The sequence below is a fragment of the Episyrphus balteatus genome, chromosome 3, assembly GCF_945859705.1.
Source record: "Episyrphus balteatus chromosome 3, idEpiBalt1.1, whole genome shotgun sequence".
Classification (NCBI taxonomy): domain Eukaryota; kingdom Metazoa; phylum Arthropoda; class Insecta; order Diptera; family Syrphidae; genus Episyrphus; species Episyrphus balteatus.
The window spans coordinates 74397568-74415185 of record NC_079136.1 but is presented as its reverse complement, the minus strand read 5'-3'; positions in this window follow the sequence as shown (position 1 = coordinate 74415185).

Sequence of the window (17618 nt, the reverse complement as noted above, 5' to 3'; positions counted from 1 at the left end):
GCTTATTTAGCCTAGTCATAAATAATGTGTTCAAAATTAATATTTGCTATTTGCTCGTCGATATCTCTAAATTTTTCGGGTTATGAAAATGCACCATTTTTAATGAGCATGCTGAACACCAAAACTCGCTTAAGACTAACTTGCAACCCTTCTTATTTTTTATAGGGCTTCAGCCAGAGTTAAAATTCACTTCAATGTTTTCGGGTAGTCTGGAGTTAATGTCGCCATTAATAACAGAATGTATTTGTACAACTATTTTTAGTCCCTAATTCAAGTTGAAAACAGTAGTGAATTTTTATATAGTTTTCGTTGATATTCTTTAAAAAGGGGGACACTTGTCCAATCGTTGTCCTTTGAAAAAAAAAATTTAAAAAGAAAAGTAAATATGTTGGTACTCGTACATTTCTAGTTTCTCAAAACCACCCTCATTTTCACAAGCTTTTAGAAATTTGGCTTTTAAGATTAAAAAAAACCAAAAATGTATATACCTTAGTGCTTTAGAAAAACATTAAAAAATTATATTTAGAAAAGAAAAGTACCTACTCAATCTTTCTACTTTCTTTTACTAATGTGTTTGTTCAGAACAAGAAAATTTGTTTTCTTGAGATTATGTTACGGCCATATTTTTAAGAGAAATAATCTCAACTGAATTATAAAGTCTATGATAACGCAAAAAAAAGACAAAGTTAGGAAAATCCGATCCCTGCTTACCGAACACTTAGAGGAGTTTATTTTTGATTTAAGTATTTGATAGAAAAAGGTTAAAAACTTTGTTCATCAGAAGAGAAATAAAAAAAAAATGTTTAAGGCAAATCATCGGATTTATAATTTTTGCAATGGCTTTTTAGGTTTATAGACCATAGTGTGCGCGTCGATGCGAAGAGCTGTAGTTGTGAAAATCAAAACTACAGCATCGGCCAGCACATCATAAACCAAACCAAAACTTAGAGTAGCATACAGGGCGATTGAAGACCACTTCTTGTAAAAGGCAGTACAACTACAACTCTACACTCCGGTATCGACGACGGACAAAAAACAAGAACAGCACAAAAAATCCCAACTTCATTCGCCATACGAAATAGTTTATCGAAGTTCCTATTTGAGTACTTAAAGAAACGAAAAACAGGAAACTCGGATATATCAGCACCAGATCAAGTCAAACACATTTGGGGACTTGATCGAACATCAAAGTACTGGAAAAGAGACGCAAATCAAAAAGGGGAAAACGGTGGTGTCCACTATGACTATGAATCAAAAGAAATAGCAGCAAAAATGTTTTACAAAAATTTGTCCATTGAAATGTTACATTAATCTTTGCATTTAGGGTTGGAAAAGGTTTTTTTTATGCTTAGGAAAGGATGGTGGTGGATCAGGGTGAGTATAAGGACTAGCATATTTGTTTCCGTGTCCGAAAACAATAGTTTTATTTAGACAATCTCAATGAAAAAACATTCATTTGTGTACCTACTCATTTAAAAATTCTTTTATGTTTAGATTCGGCAATAGTTTATAACTAAAAAGTCAGAGTTTAGTATAGATTAACCGTTTATAAATTATTATTATATAACACCCTTATTTGTATAAGATGCATACAATACAATGAATACAAAGCTATAGCTCTAAGAAATTAAATGTAAATAAAATACACGAATATCTCCAAAGTACTTGCTTATGTATTTCTTAGAATGTTGAAATTTTTATATAAAAAATCATTAATTTAATTTAGAGCCAGTTTGTTCACATCTTTTAAACAAGCATTATTCCATAGAAAAATCCTTGATTTAAAGATAACACTGGTTAAGAAGGTTTTTGCCACAACAACCAAAATATACTTTTCTAGTAGTTTTTGATGTGCTGAACTCGAATCTGAAGTCAGTAAATTGTTATTGGCCTCGGTTTTTTAAATATTACCGTTAGAAAATGTCAAAAAACGTCATTTTGGCTGCTTCCGAGGTTATGTTTTTATGTGGGGTAATACATTATGAATAAATTTGTAACGGTGGCTATAACAACTGATTTTATTCTTTCAAAAAATGTTTAAATCTTTCCGATATCTCTTTTACTGCCCGAGATATTTAAAATTTAAATAGCGGTCTTTGAATCAGAAACAACACTGGCCAACCAAATTAAACTTTTTTTGCCACAAGAACCAAAATATACTTTTCTGAAGGTTTTTGGGTTGCTGAGCTCGAATCCGCAATTAAAAAAAATTTATTAGCCTTAGTTCTTGAAATATTACCGTTACACAGAGAAAAATATGACCCGCTAAAAACTAACAGATTGCCATATTGTTTTACCGTCCATACATTTCATAAGGAAATCTTATTAAAATCAACGATTAATAAGGTTTTTTTAAGGAGATTTCTTATTATTTTTATAGAGAAAATCTTATTAAAATTTGACTGAAAAGTTGATTTTTTTTTGCAACTTAGCACTAGAACAAAAATCGCGATCATTATTTTCATGTCAGGTTGGTTCAGGTGGTAAGGCAACTAATGATTTGAAGTCTCCAGTTCGATTCCCAGTCTGGTCATCGTTTTTTTTATTTTTTTACAGATTTTAAAACAATAAGGAAAACCCGATTGTTTTAATAAGGTTTCCTTCTTGGATGAAAGCCATAGAGAAATCTTATTGTTTTTGTTCTATTTTATGTGGTCTATTTTTCTCTGTGTATAAAATGCAAAATAAAGGTTTTTTTTATAACGGTAATATTTCAAGAACGGAGGCTAATAGAGTTTTTCTGATTGCGGATTCGAGTTCAGTAACCCAAAAACCTTCAGAAAAGTATATTTTGGTTCTTGTGGCAAAAATTCTGTCACCAGTGACTTAATCTTTAAATTAAGTTTAGTTTCTCTTTGGCTTATTTACTGAAACTTAAGATATCTCGAGCAATAAAAGAGATATCGGGAAAATTTAAACAGTTTTTGAAAGTAGAATATCAGTTCTTATAATAACAAATTTGTTTATAATGAACTACCTCACATAAAAACAGAACCTCGAAAACAGCCAAAATGACGTTTTTTAGCATTTTATAACGGTAATATTTCAAAAACGGAGGCCAATCAAATTTTTCTGACTTCAGATTCGGATTCAGCACCCCAAAAAATACTAGAAAAGTATATTTTGGTTCTTGTGGCAAAAAAAAGTCAAATTTTGTTGACCAGTGTAATCGAATGGGAACAAACCGGCCTTTAATTTTAAAGGAAATTTCAATAAAATATAAAATTACTTTTTTTTACAAAAACGTGTTTTTAAAACGTTTTGACGTTTTTACTTGCTCTATAGGGCAAGTATTAGTTTCATGTAGAAACAAAATTTGAGGTTTCAATCAAAACCAACTTTACGATAATATGGAGAAGATCAAAAACGTGGTTTTCGTCATGCCGTCCGTCGGTCTGTGCATCTCTGCGTCTGGGCGTCCATCTGTACATTGAACTAGGGCCTAAACGGATGGATGGATTTGCTTGAAAATTGGTTCAGTTGATTTTTGCGTAATTTTCTAGACCGTTTTTTTTTTAGTTTATTAAAGCATATCTCCCATAATCCGTTTTCGGGGTATTGCAATTTTCTCGAAACGGCTCTAATGATGTCGATACTCTTATTGATTCTAACAAAACTGTGTTTTTAGTATTTCTCAAAAAATTCGGAGAACTGAAATATGGCTTCGCCGTTTTTCAAAAATTGATATTTTTTTTTAAGTTCATAAATTTCATCAAGGAATAAGTCAATTGAATTCAAAATTTACAGACACCATTTCGAAGTGTAAAATGTAAAAAAAAAAAAAATAAAAAAAGTTAAAAAAAAAATTTTAATTTCGATTTTTTTTTTTGATTTTTTTTCTCGACTCTAAACAAAATCTTAAATTTCCAATAGATATTTAAGATAAAGATACTTTGAAATACAAGAGCATGTACGTGCGACCCAGTCGTGCATTTTATTTCTTAATGTGCTTCAAATTATGAACCCTTTCTACTTCAGGCCAACGTTAACTTTATACAGGGTGTCCGGTAAAAAATGGATAAGCCTGAAATGGCTGATAGCTAAACTTATGATTGCACTAAAACCAAATAGAAAAAATTTCTATCGCAACTAGTTTAGAAAATATTATTTTTTTTTTCATTCAGTGTATTTTAAATTTCATCATCTTTCGTTTTCATTTACTACAACCACGAAGGAATGAATTTTATAAATTTCCTTTTTTTATAATTTTCTACAATAATTGACTTAATACATGAGCATTTAAAAATTCATATCTGTTGCACTTTTTCTTTAAAAAAATATTGAAATTTGTTTTTCGATGCAAAATCTAAAAAAAAAAATATTTTATGAAAAATTTGAAACACCTGTGGGCTGTGGTATAAAAAAATCTATAGGAACGTAGGCGGCCAACTTTTTTAAAAATATGCACGTCCAAAGGGTATTGCAGAATGGTAAAAGTTTTTATCAAATCTAGAGGTACTAGGACGTTATTGGTTCCAAAGTGCAAAAAAGCCTTTTAATTTAATAAATTATTTTAACTGTAAAATCTTTAGTTTTTCACATTACTGCCACAAATGCATGGATTCCATCAGTTTTTTTAATCAGTCATATTTTACAATAATTCTTCTAAAACATAACCATTAAAAAAAATGTTATAACCGTTGAATAGTGGCTATTTTCAAACCAGGTTGAAAGTTTAATTATGTCTTCTTGGTTTTAAATGAGACTTCATTATCTGGAACAAGAGCTAAATTTTTTATCATTCTAATCTCTTTCCCAAAGTTAAAAAGTCATCCTTCCACTTCTGAGAAGCATTTTTTGCAGCTGTTAAGTGGTTGGTAATTTCAAAATTTTTTAACTATGGGTGGGCTAACGAAAAAAAGTGATGTGATTTGTTAGTTGAGAAAGGTCTAAAAAGTACTATTACTGAAAAAGAAATCACTTCACACACCATTTTATATTTGTTGTTACTTTTGAAAAAAGTACCTTTTCTAGGTGCTCATTATGGCAATATAAAAAAATCAATGATTTTTACACTTGAAAAAATATTTGTATCCTCCACATTAGAGGATTTACTTTTCCTAAATTATAAATTAAAAAGGTCACTGTGGTGTATGCGTACTATTTTTTTTTCTGTGAGGTGATTAAAAAATAATGCTTAATTTTTAAACTAAGGGTAGGATAGCGAAAATAAAAGTTGGGCTTTCCTGGGCTAACAAGCCACGGTTTTAAACTTCACAGGAAAAAAATCACAATTTTGTAGGTTTGGAAATGAAAAAAGATTTTTTGTTGTATCTTTTGAAAAAATAGTAGAATAAAGAAAAAAAAAGTTTGTCTATCCTGGGCTAAACGAACCACAGAGCAAAACAAACAATTTTTACACTCAATAAAAAAAAATATTTTTTTCTGATTTTTGAGGTGAAAAAAAATAATTCCGTTATAATTTTAGAACTAAGGGTGGGCTAGCCAAAACAAATCTTGGGCTATTTTGGGCTAACCTTGAGCAATCGAAACAGGTTTGAAAAAAAACTATCATTTGAGAGTCCCAACTTCACATAGCCAAGAAGAACCTAACTCAACAAAAATAAAATATACTGATATTTGTATGGAATCAGGTTTATTAAAATGGGTTGGAACTTTAAATGTTAACTCTTGTTCAATCTTATTGAATCAAATTATATTTTTGAAAGTAGGCCATTTTTGAAGATTGGGTACTTTTTAAGGCAAGGCACTTTTTAAGTTAAGGCATTTTCATTATACCTTGAAAAACACCCTAAAATTAACCTAACTTCAAAAAGCCGTACCTCGAAAAATACGTTACCTTAAAAATGCACTACCTTCAAAAATTATTTCAACGACTTTGATCATGGCTTTTAACGCTATTTTAAAAAATAATCTTATCTTTAAAGTGCCCTACCTTAAATTATTTTCAAAATAGGTAGAGAATTTTTCAAATTACGTCCTTTTTGAAGGTAGGCCATCTTTTCAAACTTGGGCATTTGAAGGTAGGGCTACGGCCCTGACTCCGTCACCAAAATTTCAGTCGCGATCTATAGGTAAAGTAGCACTAGAATTGAATAATTAATAATAATAATTGTAATTATTCAATGCTTGTACCTTTTTTTATACAAATGCTACAATTTATTTTAATTTTTACAATTTTGAACAACTATCGAATATCCAAATAATTTTTCAATATTAATGTCGTTTTTTCTATATGTTATACGTCCTAGGACGCACATTTCCTTCCCTCATGCCTTATTGCTCCTAATCGGGCTAGATTGCGTTGGAGGAGAGTGAGCTAGCACATTGCTCCTTAAAGAATCATTTCCAATGATTGTCCGTATTTGCGTAGCACTAGAATAAAAAAAATATGTATTGATAGGCATTGTTCTTTTGTTCGTCCCCCTTTTTGAATACTCTGACTACATATGTATTTCTGGTTCCCTTAGTTGCATTTTTAGGTTTTAATTTTTTTTACCGAATTGTGTTTAGTTTTCCTTTTGTTGTTGCTTTGTTTGATGTTCTATTGGAATCCAAGGCAAAAATTGCTAGGATATGCGTTTCGCAGTTGTGTGAATATGCGTATTACTTTTTTTTCCTTTTTATACGCATAGAAGTTCGTCGAATGCGTATGCAAGACCAGTGACGATAAAAAAAAATATCCCTGGGGCAGGATATGTTTGTATTAGTTTTTTTTTTCTTGGGGCGGGGTGTTTAAATTGCAAATCAAGTAAAGAAAGCTTGGATAAAAGCTTCTATTTAGCCGCATAGTTAAATACTTAGCAAGTACTCTTAGTTTCTGGTAGTTTGTGTTATGAATGCAAAAAAAAAAAAAATTCAGACCAGCCCTCTTCATGGTCATCGTTATGGTAGGGCGGTGCGTTTGCTGCAGTTAGCTTTCAATCTGCATACGCACAAAATTATATTGGGGCGGAATTAAGCAGTTCATTTACATCAACCGCGATTTGTTATTAATGATTCTGATAGAAAATGGTATTTTTACTTATAAAACTATCGTTCAAGACTAATTTAATTTGTTAAGTAGTCTGCATTTGTGCAGAGTTTCCTTTGAAAATAAGATAGGATAGTAAATCAGAGTGAACATTCGTTAAACAAAGGTTAATAAAAACATATTTACTTGCGAAACATAAATTAAATATACGTTTACATAAGGGGTATATTCTGAAAAAAAAAAAGTTGTTTTACAGTTAATGTCTATCAGTTAATGTGTATAATTTATAGGTGATTTAAGAAAACACTTCCTTTGGTATACCTTGACCCAAATTAAGGCTAATTTCTTTCTTAATATATTAATGGGAGAAACATCAATGAGGACTTTATATTAAAAACAAAATACTAGAATCTATATTTTCAAAGTCGGGAATCAATCGAAATCAAAAACCATGAAATGTAAAATTTTTCTTTGGTTTATTGCATATTTAGACCTTATATTTTTAATCAAATGTCCAAAAAGTAGCTTTTCTAAATTGATCTTAAATGTAAGTAAAAAATAAAATCTTACAAATAAGACTTTAATAGAAATTTTAAATGAGTCCTTAAATTTTCTGTAAAAAGATCCGTTGTTGAGGTATTGATAGTGAAAATCAAAAATATGTTTTTTTTTGGTTTGCTGACTAATATTGTAGTCTAAAAAAGTCGTAGCAGAGTCAAATAGTCAAAATTACCTTTCTAAAAATAGTTACCATATCAGATAAATTGTTTGTACATTTTTATGAAGGAAAAAAGGACAAGAAACAAATTTAAATTTTGGGTTTGGATTATTTCTTATTATGCGAATACGGCATTTGAAAAAAAAATATTTTTTAGTAAAATCTATTAACTCAAAAAAATGTACCTTTCTCATGACTTTTGTTTTATTTTTCACTAAACGAAAATTAATAAGAAAAATCACGATTTTTTTTGCTTCTACAATTTTTTAGACTAGTGTATTTTTTTATTCAAATGTTTAAAAAAAAAACCTACTAGAAGTTAAAATGGTCACTGCAGAGCACTACTTAAAAACCATGACCCAAAAAATATGGCTATTGACAAATAGTAGGTATTATATTTTTTTTTCAAATTTAAGGTCAAATTAAGCAAAAGCATAGTAAAACAGAACCCCTTTTCCCCATATTACAAACTTTTTAGTCAGCATGAAAATGCGTACATTAGAACGATTAGGTATCGGCCGATTAAAAAATTTGTCGAGTACACGATTCCCTTGAATTTACCAAGTTTTATAAGGGTCATCAAATTCTTACAAAAAATCATATATTTATTGTATATTTGCAAAAGTCAAGTCTTCAAGTCCTTACAATGCTCCATTTTGTGTAGTTCCCAAAAATCAAGATCATTTTGGAGTATACGATTATACAAATAATTAAATGGTGCCACCAAAGACGCCCGGTTTACAATTTAAAATATGGAAGTTATGCTTTCCAAGCTAGGAAACACAAAACATTTTACAACTCTAGAACTCGCAAAAGGGTTTCACCAATCAATCCATTTAAATTGAATCGAATGCACTTTAAATTGGGCGCAAATCACTCTTTAACTCAATTCAATTAAAAAATTATTCAATTTAAAAAAAATATTACGTATACGCCATAGAACCCCAAAATTTTGTAATTCCATTATTTATACCAATATTTCATTATATGGCATCTCCAAATTAGATAAATTCATTGACAATCATATAATTTTTTGTGTCAGTTCTTAGGGAGGGAGGAGTTATATGGAGTTTGCACCTTTAAAGAATATTCGCGGCATCTCTAAAATATAGTTGTAAATATAATTGTGTACCTCCATTTCTGTTATGTACATATTTCTATTTTTCAAAATCGACAACTTAAAAATAAATAAAAATTATAAAAATTAAAAAGAACAGCAAAATGTCACAGTCCTTCTTTCACTTAACACGGATTTTCCCTTAAGAAATGAAAACGTTCACCAAATTTCGGCCTGTTCCGTTTAATTTTTTTTTCACTCTAGCGAACTTTTTTTTTTATTAAGGGCCAATTTTTCAATAGTCAGTTAAACAGTCATTTAGCACTTATTCCTAAGGATAGAGAAAAAATCAATTTTTCAACAAGCAGATATAGCTTATTCCTTAGAATAAAACTATCTGCTTCTTTCAGAGACGAATAAAAATTATTCTAAGGAATAATCTCAAGAAAAATATTGTGTCAGTTGTCAAAGCTGTTTTGAAAGAATTTTGAAAAAAATACAGTGGAACACAAGAAAAAAAAACAATCATGAATAAAAATGACGTTTAATTTTAAATATTTTTGAATTTGACAATTTTTTTTGATATTCTTTAGAATAAATTATTCTTGATTGAAAAATTCAATGTTTTTATCTGATTGTTTATGAGCCCAATAACTTTATTCGTCGAACAGTTAACTGACTGTTTATTAGAAGATTGAAAAATTGGCTCTAAAAAAAAATAAAATTTAACTGAGATATAAGTATGTCATGTATCCTGGTTTTTCAGTTATTCCAGTTCCTCTGAAGTGAAGTGTTTTAAGAGCAATTGGTAAACAATTACTCGATGATGAAAAAAGTGTTTCAGATAAGTGGGTTTTTCTCTTAGGCCGGTTAGTAAATTTTGGGAGGTATAACCACAATATAAACATCCACTTATCATAAACGTTAAGATCACAATCTCAGCTTGCGATTAAAAAAAATCAAGATATAAGGTACTTAAAAGGGCTATGTTTTGGAGGCTTTTCTGTTAAGCATCATGTTTTTTTTTTTTTTTTGAAACTCTGCAAAAGTTGAGTTCCATTAATAGCACTGTCGCGTCGATATTAAGGTCTTCAGGCTTTACAAATTGACATAGCATCAGTTCATGTAACAGTGTGAAATATCTTGAGCCTATTCTAAATAATACGAAAACTCGCATTTGTAAATCCCTCCTAAATCATATATACAGTTGTGTTCAAAATAATAGTAGTGCCTGCAACAAAATAACATTTGTTATATTTACGGTGCTTCTATGGTTAAAAATTTAATTTCTTTGATGTCAAAGTTTGTAACGGTCAATCACTAATAAAGGTATCGTAATTTTAAAATGAAAAAGAAGGTGCCAAATAATTTTTCATTGATTTTTGGTTTTTCTTTCGAATTTGACCTGTTCAAAATAATAGTAGTTAAAGTTATTTTTTAAGAATTTAAAAGCGGTTTATAACTTAGAATATTTATTTTTGGTTTAAAAGTAAGTACTCATATAATTTGAATAATTTTTCAACAAAAAACGATTTGTTTCGGTTTTAATCTATTTAAAGTTCGAAGAGCAAAACACTGCAGTTCGGATAACGGAAACTTATACGAAAGCTGCTTGAAGAAGGGAAAACCTACTTGGAAATTCAAGTTTATATTAGGATGCTCCCCTACAATGGTAGCCAATGCAATAAAGTCAACGAAAGACCCGAAACGTGCGGTAGAAAAAGAAAAAAGACCGCCGTAGATGACAGGCGTATTGTCCAGACGAGCAAAGTTGAGCCTTCTGCATCGTTGTTTCACATCCAGAAGGCTTTAAGCCTGGATTGCAGTGCAGTGAACATTCGGAGGCGAATGTTAGACACTAATTTGTACGCTTGAAGCCCACGAAAAGTTCCGCTGTTAACAAAGAAATATGTTAAAATACTTAAATTTTCGACCCTCCATGTTTAACTGTTTCCGTCGTATACTTTGGAACATATTCCGTATTGGGTGGACGTCGGACGTATTGTGGAGATCCAGTACCACCAAAGAGGACAAATTTGCTCTCATCAGTAAACAATATGTTACGCCATTACTTTGCTGGGCAGTTTATGTGGTCTTTTACAAACTGGATACGCTTTTTAACATGTTTCGCTGAACTTTTCGTGAGCTTCAAGCGTACAAATTAGAGTCTAACATTCGCCTCCGAATGTTCACTGCACTGCAATCCAGGCTTAAAGCCTTCTGGATGTGAAACAACGATGCAGAAGGCTCAACTTTGCTCGTCTGGACAATACGCCTGTCATCTACGGCGGTCTTTTTTCTTTTTCTACCGCACGTTTGGGGTCTTTCGTTGACTTTATTGCATTGGCTACCATTGTAGGGGAGCATCCTAATATAAACTTGAATTTCCAAGTAGGTTTTCCCTTCTTCAAGCAGCTTTCGTATAAGTTTCCGTTATCCGAACTGCAGTGTTTTGCTCTTCGAACTTTAAATAGATTAAAACCGAAACAAATCGTTGTTTGTTGAAAAATTATTCAAATTATATGAGTACTTACTTTTAAACCAAAAATAAATATTCTAAGTTATAAACCGCTTTTAAATTCTTAAAAAATAACTTTAACTACTATTATTTTGAACAGGTCAAATTCGAAAGAAAAACCAAAAATCAATGAAAAATTATTTGGCACCTTCTTTTTCATTTTAAAATTACGATACATTTATTAGTAATTGACCGTTACAAACTTTGACATCAAAGAAATTAAATTTTTAACCATAGAAGCACCGTAAATAAAACAAATGTTATTTTGTTGCAGGCACTACTATTATTTTGAACACAGCTGTAAACCCGCGAATTGAAGCTGCCTATATTTGGATTCTATAAAAGGACGCACAGTTACAAAACTGCGTGCCTACTTTTTGGTTACACCTACCTCACCTACCAAAATTTTCCGTGGGCGCTCGGTCTATTGTTTTTTAAGCTGCGTCCACATTATGATGATCAACACGATTGATCAATAATGTGGAGTAAAAATAGACGTGTTGCTCAATTTTATTTACCAGAACACAACCCGATTCAAGTCGGTGAGATCAAAGAATGTTGTGATTGTTGCAGCTTTTTGAAAGTTGAATTCAAAAATAACATTTAACATGAAAAATAATACATTCACATTTATTTGAGAAAGTGGATGAGAAGAATGCTGGTCAACAATTTAAAAAACGATGTTGATAGGTTGTTATCGTGCCATAGGCAGTATTTACATTTATGTTTTATTTTAAAGTTAATCAATAATATCTCTATCAGCTCTGGATCGTATAAATTTCAGCTACGTATATTAACGTAAAGAAATTATTAAATGTCCAATATTTACCAGAACAAAGTATGGTGTAAAGTCTTTTAAATCAACTGATACTATTTTATAATTTCTTCATTTAATTTAATTTTAAAACTCAAAAATTCAAACGAAGTTTCTTTAACGTTAGTATTTAACGAATTAAATAAATAAATAGTTTTACATTTAAAATAACATATGTATTAAATTTTTCGGGCACATAATTTCAGGTTGCATCTAGATTTTATAAAGATTCTGGAAAGGTTGGAAACACTACTCAAAACCATTATCATTGTTCTGACTGCAAAAAATTCCAATTCAACGTAAATGACACTAATACGAATAGTTTTGTTTCTAATGAGCCCTGTTCCCCACATTGCTTAAAGGGGGGAAATCCCTCTGGACGACAGCTTTTTCAATAATTTTTTTTTGGAAAACCGAAAGCATTTATTGCAATTTGGAAAAGTATATGATATTATTAACATTATGAAGCATTGATACAATTTTTTTGAAGTACAAACAAAAACAAAATGGCGTCTCTACAGCTCTTTAAAGTTGACGCCTCGACTTTGCGCCGTGCAATGCCCAGGCCCAGAAAATTATTTATAATCAAAAAAGAAATTTTTTTACAATAAAACATATTTATACGCATTGCATGAACCTAAATTTAGTAAAAAAAAGTGTAAAATAAAAATAAGAGACTAAAAAAACGAAAAAACACAATGTTATTTTATAAACAAATTGTTAAAAAAAATATTTATTGTAAAAATTTTATTGAACTTTTAGTTTCATGCAATGACCAATAAATTAAAGAGTAATTTGCAATTTATTTCAAGTCGATAGCTTCATTAGTTTTTGAGTTACGTTGCACGGCGCGGAACAAAACGCGTTTCGCGGAAAAAGCGTTTATAGTTTTCGTTTTCGTACTGTGGTAGGTTCGGAAGTCATGGGTTTCAAGACTATCTAGGGGCTTTTGAGGCTTAATTTAAGGCTTAGACCACTGAAAATAGTTTCTTCGGTTGATAAATGAATTTTTAAGGCAAAAAAAATATAATGCAAAAATAAAAATTTCCAGAGGGATTTCCCCCCTTAAGGTAGATTTTGTCAAGACCTTCAAATACCTTGGAGTCTAACTTGATAGTAAAATGAACTGGTTTGATCATACTCACGCGCTCAAAATTAATTTACTGTGTTGTTCGAGACAATTTTATACTCTTTGTTTTGTATTGCTCACAGAAGTTACTAGTTATGATCTACTATGGCATAGTTCATTCTAAAATTCAGTATGGAATATCTTGTTGGGTTGGTTCTTATCAAAATAAGATTAATCCTATTCCTATTCTTCAAAAACATATTGTACGAATTATTTGTAAAAAAAATCGCTTTCATAGCAGCTTCATGTTATTTGAGGAATTAAGGGCGAATTTGTTCACTAGAAGTTGAACATAACTTGAGGATTTTTATCTTCAACTTCCCAATTTGCTTTTGTTCACTGAAAGTTGACGTTTTTAACTTTCGATTTTCAACTCGAGAGTTTGTCAACTTCCAGTTTTCTCAACTTCCCGAAAAAGTAGAAGTTAGGCAACCAAACTTGAGAGTTTGCTTCAAAATAATATTTTTTTTTAATTTTTCTGTCAAAATTTTGTTTGGCAGTTATTGTGTTAACGAATGAAGAACAAATTCATTAAAAAAATAAAACATAAAACATGGAAAGAATTGCATTGTATATTTTATTGTGTATTTTTATTAAACCTTTAAATTAAAGCATTCTGTTTTAGACAACACCAATTTTTCTGGTGTTATGGATCTTGAAGTATATGATTTTGTAGTTTTTTCTTGAATTTTTTTAAGTTTCTGTTTAAGATCACTCCCGATGGAACAAAGGCTTGAATAATTTCACTTCTTTCCAATTCCATACACTTCAATTATTCCGCATTTATGTAGGTATATTATTAACTTAACAGCCACACAAAAAATATAATTTTATCAAATGAATTCGTATGCCAAAATTGGTTTGATTTGGATTTGTAATTCTTGAAAAACGGTGCACATACAATCTGACAAAAATCGATTCGTTGTTAATAACAAAAATAATTCAACATTTTGGAGACCAAATACAACACAAACCTTTATAAAATTCAAACTGACGTAAAACATTCAAAATATGATTATAAACTGACAGTTTTTGTGTTTACTGTCACAAATATCCCAAGGATATTTTCAAAACTGAAAGTTGGCCAACTTTTGTTTTTTAAACTCGAGAGTTAGAAAAAAGATAGTGAACAAAATAGATTCTTAACTTTTGTTTTAACTCTCGAGTTAAAGTCAACTCTCAAGTTTGTCAACTTGAGAGTTTGCTTCAAGTTGATCAATAGTGAACAAAATCGCCCTAAGAGTTCTTCCTGTAAGACATTTATACTACTTCAAAGTCTGAAAGGTATTTTTTATTAGAAGTGGTTATCTCTCAGCGAGAAGTAATTCACGACATAATTTACGAGTTAATATATTGAATTTGTTCAACATCCCTCGTTATAATAAATCGCATTTTCGAAGATTTTTTACAATAGTTGCTCCCTCAGTTTTTAATTAGTTGCCTTTCGATAGAGTTCTAAGAATATTGTCCTCTTTCTTGCAAAACGTTAAGTCTTGGCTTGAACAGGATCACATTGAAACTGAAAACCTGTTGTCTAAAAAAAAAAATAAAAAATAAAAAAAAATTTTAATTTCCTCTTTTAAATTCTTTTTGTTTATCACCACACAACTATATTTATGTTGATTTAATGTTTTTCTTTTTGATGCGCATTCGCCACTAGCTCTAGCTCTAGCTCTAGCTCTAGCTCTAGCTCTAGCTCTAGCTCTAGCCCTAGCTCTAGCTCTAGCTCTAGCTCTAGCTCTTAGCTTCGCTAAAGAATGTCTCATAATTAATTTGTTTTGAAACGGTTAAACAAGAATTTGTTATTCAGAAGATCACAATTTAAAAAAATTAGTTCTTACATTATATTTGTATTGTTATTATATACTGTTATAGTATTATAAAATTTAAAAAATAATTTAGTTGACATTTATTTAATTTTGTTTTCATTTTCTAAAGAATTTTTAATAAATTATCCTGGTTTACTTAAATTTGCCTTAGTATAATTTGTAACAAATTCCAATATGTTAAATTTCTTAATCTTCTAAACTTTATTCTAAATATTTATATGTGGTACCCATCAAAATTAATTAATAAATACAAAATACAATTAATTACCACGTTTAAAGCAAATTGCTTCGATGGCTTTAACTGAAGCTGGAGTTAGAGACAGTCAGACAAGTCTACAGGCAAAATTGCGGTACCCTTATTTTTTTCGCATTCCTCATAATCGTAATGTCATGTATTGAATTCTATTGAAAAATTGTCACTCCTGTAAATGGGGCATTATTCTAATAGTCATTCTCGATTCAACGTGCGTTTTTGCTTTAAAATATATTCTAATTTATATTTCAAATTGCGTATATTGTCCCTAACTCGTTGTTCGGCCCAACGTAATTGCCTGTTTTTTTTTTTTATCCACACCACTCCTAATCAAAAAAAAATATATCCCCTATATCACTACACAAAAAACCACACGGTTTTTGCCCTTTCCAAACATAAAAAAAAAAAAAATAAATCATCCTTATATGAATTTGCTTTCCTTTCCTGATTAAGAGGTTTATTTACACAAAACTGATGTGCGTATTTTTTCCCTATATATTCGCTTACTCAATTTGAGCAAAAATTAAAAATTGAAAATGCATAGATACAGGAAAAGAATAACTCTTACCATGCGTGAATCATTCCCTCGTTTTATTTAAAAAGCACTCAACAAACAGGATTTATTGCGATTGTTTCCCTGTTAACCGTTCTACCATTCTGGTAATGACTTGGCAGTATAGTTACTGACGGACGGAACTATATACGGAGACATGATATTCATATAGATGAGCTGAGCAGTCCGTCCAACCTGAGCCATTGTTGTGCATCCTTTCTTTTCCCGTCTGTAGCCTTTGCTTTGCCTAACGTCGTTTTTATTCCTTTCAATGGAAAACATTAACAAAATAAAACCGAAACCGAAAAAAGAAAACTCATTGCACTATAATCGTACAAAAAGCAGTCACGCAGTGAAAATTGACGGATGCACAAATGTGTCGCACGTACTCGCTCTTATAAACAAATTTTATATAAATTTGTAGTTAGGAACGTTTAAATTAAGAACCCGACGTCGAAAAACAAGATACAAAAATATTTTTGGGGGATTTTGGAGGCTTGAAGGGACACGTGCAAAAATATTTACCAGCTAGCCTTCGTCTCTCATCTATGCACCATCTCTTCCAACCCTTATCCTCACATACGGTAAGTCTATCCAAATACTCCCAAATTACATCGAAATTACCAAGGGTAGACCCGAGTTGTACTTGTGATACGTATCTTTTGAAGATCAAAGTTGCTGAATCTTAAGACGAAGAGTGCGTATTGATTAAACAAAAAAAAAAAAGAACATTTGAAAAAGGCTTATTCTAATCATATAAATATAAACATTTACGCCTTTGAGCTTCAACAATTTTATATGCTTTCATAATAGACAACTTTGGACCTTTAATTTACGGGACACTCATAAGGCTCTGCAGCGATTCATGTTCTGGGCAGAACAAGAATTAATTTGTCGCTCCAAATGTTTATTGAATTTTTATATAGCTCGGAAAAAATTACTAGTTACTCGTACGCGTACGTTACCATAAATTCCTCGAACCAGGATATGCACACGTGGAATGCAACTATGCCCTCATTGAGCGTGTTTTAATGTCCTTGTAAAAAAAAAAACAGAAAACTAAATTTACAAGGAAATTAAAACAATTATGAAAATTTTTAGTATGCAACATTTATTTAAACATTGTATATAAACGTGTTGACGAAATTTGCAAAAAATTGGCTGAGCCATTTTTGTGAAATCCTGAAAAAAGTGTAATGGGCACTAAAAAAAATTGATTTCCTTTTCGATTTTTTATGATTCAAAAATATATTTTTATTAATATCTTGGAACGCAACATTAATAAGGATAATGTTTAGTATAATTGTGCGAAATAAGAACAAAATCGATCAAGCCTTAAAGGAAATACATACGAGATGGGAATAACCCAAAAAACAGACGCAAAGTCCAAGTACAAGAATTCCACTTTGAAACAGGGGGAGTAAGGGGTATAATAAAAATCTGAAAAAATAGAGTTTTATTTTTATTTATTTGGAGACGTTTGAGCCGATGTCTAATATCTTCATTAATTTTCAAAAAAAAGCAAATAAGGAACAGCCTAATATACAAACAGGGTTTCCTGTAAAGAATGGATAAGCCTGAAATGGATAAGCTACACTTATGACTGTTCTAAAACCCAATAGAAAAAAGTTCCATCGCAACGAGTGAATGAATTTTGTCAAATTTCTTTTTTTTTTGTACGAAAAGTACAATAATTGACTCACTACATAAAAAAATAATTTATGAAAAATTTCAAAAACTTGCGGTATAAAATAAAAATCTATAGGAACATAGGTGGCCCTCTTTTTTTTTAAATAATACAGTAAAATTAATA